Source organism: Hevea brasiliensis, chromosome 4 (assembly GCF_030052815.1).
Source record: "Hevea brasiliensis isolate MT/VB/25A 57/8 chromosome 4, ASM3005281v1, whole genome shotgun sequence".
NCBI lineage: Eukaryota > Viridiplantae > Streptophyta > Magnoliopsida > Malpighiales > Euphorbiaceae > Hevea > Hevea brasiliensis.
Genome location: NC_079496.1, coordinates 3,475,659 through 3,479,002, shown reverse-complemented (window position 1 = coordinate 3,479,002; position 3,344 = coordinate 3,475,659).

Sequence of the window (3,344 nt, the reverse complement as noted above, 5' to 3'; positions counted from 1 at the left end):
ACGGTGGAGATTGGGATGTACAGGATCGTCATGACATACCCCGCACTGCCAAGATTAAGTGGCGATTCTTAGGCGCGGTGGAGATCTCGTCGCCACGCTTTAACTACCTCGGCCCGATTCTCGACGGTTATTGGGATTTGTCTTATTCTTTTGTCTTCCGATCCTCCCCTAGCTCATATTCCGATCTCTCATGCTGATCTCCTATCTCCGATCTCTTTTATCCCTTGATCGACCGATTCGGTCCAAGCATTAATTGCATCTCGATTCTCGAAGTTGCCCGCTTGCTTTCCGCCAAAGAATAAATGCTCATTTTCCCCTATATATACCCCTGTCGACGGAGACATTTTCTTCATCTGACTTTCCTCTCTTCATTTCTTACTTACCTTGTTCTAGCTGCTCCGGTAGAAGTTCTGGCTATAACTGAGGCTTTGATCTTTTTCCGATGGATTTCCTTTCTCACCGACTGAAAATTTACGATCCCGGTGATTGGATGATCCTAATTGACGATGGTGAGAGAACTGGATTTGACCGATCCGTATTGCGGGCCTCGGTTGTACCGATCTCGAGTTGCTCAACTGAGTTCATTCGGCTTCTCATCACATTGAGTGTTCCGACAGCGATTCTGATCCACATTGGGTGTTCCGACAGCGGATGAAGCATCCGGTCGGCAATATCCTTGGGATCAGTTATAAACTGATCCTTAGATCGGCTGGTGGTATCCTTGGGATCAGTTATAAACTGATCCTTAGATCGGCCCCTTCAGATAGGATTTTCGTCGGTCTCTAGAGATCGCCCAAATGATGTAATTCTTCAATGTAATCAGATCTCTAGAGATCTCCCAAATGATGTAGTTAGACCTTTATTGTAATCTGATCCCTAGAGATCGCCCAAAGGATGTATTTTATTTTCAATGCAATCCGATCTCTAGAGATCACAGAAATGATGTGATCCAATGTTAGTGTAATCCGATCCCTAGAGATCGCCCAAATGATGTAATCCGATCTTTTGGAAATAAAGACTTCATTTTGTCGGTTATCATCTTATTGTTTTTGCATTGATTATTTTCCGATCCCTAATGTGATTATCCAATCTGATTCTTTACCTGAATGACACTTAACTGATCCTTTATTCAAAATTTTTAACTCATTATGCCGATCTCTAATTAACCGATCTCAGAACATTCGGTTATTTGAGAACAGCTGTCGAGTCCCACCAATCGATGCGCTGCCTAGAACTTCGCGAGCATTAAATGCTCGGACTAGTATAAATAGGGGTGGGAGGGTTAGCCAGTTGTTCTCTCATTCCTTTCTCAGCCTCTTGTTCGCAACTTCGAAGTTCTCTCCTTTTCTCCAGTTCTTCCGACGCCGATCAGACTCCGGTAAGGGCTTTAATCCTCTTTTTAGTTTAAGTTCTTTGTTTTTTTGAAAATGAGCGGTGCCGAAGGTCAGAGAGCGGCGAGCCCTCCTTCCATTCAGTTCTCATGGTCATCGTCTGATGAAGAAGAGGCAGTCGGGCCCAGCGTGCAACCTAAACCCCCTAGGGTCTCTGCTCCAGGTCGGGGTCGGGTCATACCATCAAGGCTTGCACCACCTTCAAGGAGAGAGACCCTTCCTATAGACGAGCTTCCGTCGGTTCTTCGGGAATCCGATCTGCAATCGTTTGTTCAAGAATACAACATTTGTCCTGATTCATATGAGCTGATCAAGTGCAATGGCGATCTTCGGGTCGATCACTCTTTTGAAGAGAATGACATGGTTATGGTGTACGAGGAACAGTTAAAGGCCGGTCTGAGGTTCCCTCTAGACGATTTCTATAAGGAGGTCCTAAAATTTCACCGAGTATCCATTGTTCAAATCCACCCCAACTCGTGGCGGATCTTGGTTGCTTTCCGAGGTCTATGCCGAGCTAAGGGAATCAGACCTACGGCTAAGGTGTTCGCCGAGCTACACAGACTAACTCGCCGAAAGGATGACGAACACTGGTTCTTTCAGGCGAAGCCTCATTGCGGACTCTTTTCCGATCTGCCCTCATCCCTTAAGAATTGGAAGAACTGTTCTTCATTCGAGGAGTAAAGATCCGAGCCGCTTTGAGGACTTTCCTCGTAGTGGTGGTACCAGGGCCCTCGCTCAAGCACATTACCTTGAGTCAAGAGGAAAGCTCAATAGTGATGGAGTGAAAAGTCGCCGCCACTCTAAAATATTCTGTCCAAATGCGGATCGCGAATCGCACCATTGGACCATGCAACTGATCACCGGCCAAGCTCGCGAACTTCCGCTCTCTGACCTCGGCATTGGTATTTTCTATATCTCAGTTCTCAGGACCTTAGAGATCTCACTAACCTTTTCTTTGTGCAGGTATGGCGGGTGGTGAGGGTTCTAGGAAGCGGAAGAAGGACAAAGAGATCTTCCGAAAAGTAAAGGAGATGAAGCGTTCGGAACGACTTCAAACACCCGGTCACGAACCTGGGGAGATACAAAGAGACTCACCTCAACCTTCGGTCCACCACCAAGCTGTCAGATCTCCTCCTAGATCGGAAGAGCAGCCCCCGCCTCTCTCAGTTATTCCAAGCACGGAAAGGGAGCCTACTGAAGCTTCTGGGAGGACCTCTTCTCGTGGCGCTCAAATACTGATCGACTGCTTGAAGAATAACCGGACTGTTAGGGAGAACCCCGATTTTGCCAAAGTCCTGGGATCTACCATCTTCTTTCAGGAGGATCGGGACAGGCTATCCCGGAGTGGTCTCGATGATATCTTGACTCGAACCATGAGCCTAAACGTGGAGTGTCTGGTGAACCAGACCATGATTCGGGAAAAGATTCAGCGCCTGGGTAAGGAGGTCGGGAAGAAAAATCAGGAATTGGCTTCCCTCCGATCCCAACTCTCATCCGCTCGGGATTATATATCTCAAGTCGAGGGACGGGCGAAGTACCATGAAGACCACCGGCCGAAAGGTCTCGTGACTTGGCCGAAAGTGAACGCTCTCAGAGAAGTCCGGGCACTTCAGCCAACGGCCGCTTCAGGTCGCTCAACTTGTAGAGGAGCTTAACGCGAAGGATAAGGAGCTTTCGGAGAAAGACAAAGAGCTTAAGGAAAAGGATGAAGAGATGGTGTCGGGAATAGCCGGAGCCTATGTGAATGCTCATAAGGATCTCTTGGCCGAACTCCAAAAGCGCTATCCTGAAGAGGACTTCTCTTGGATGGACGACCTAGCTCCCGGGGCGATGGTGAAGATAGTGAGGAGGAGGGCGAGGAAGAGAGAGAGTGAGCGAATGTAAATCAGGCTGGGGGTGATCCCCCAGCCGAATAACTTGTACAAATTATGAAATGAAATGGAATATCTCTTT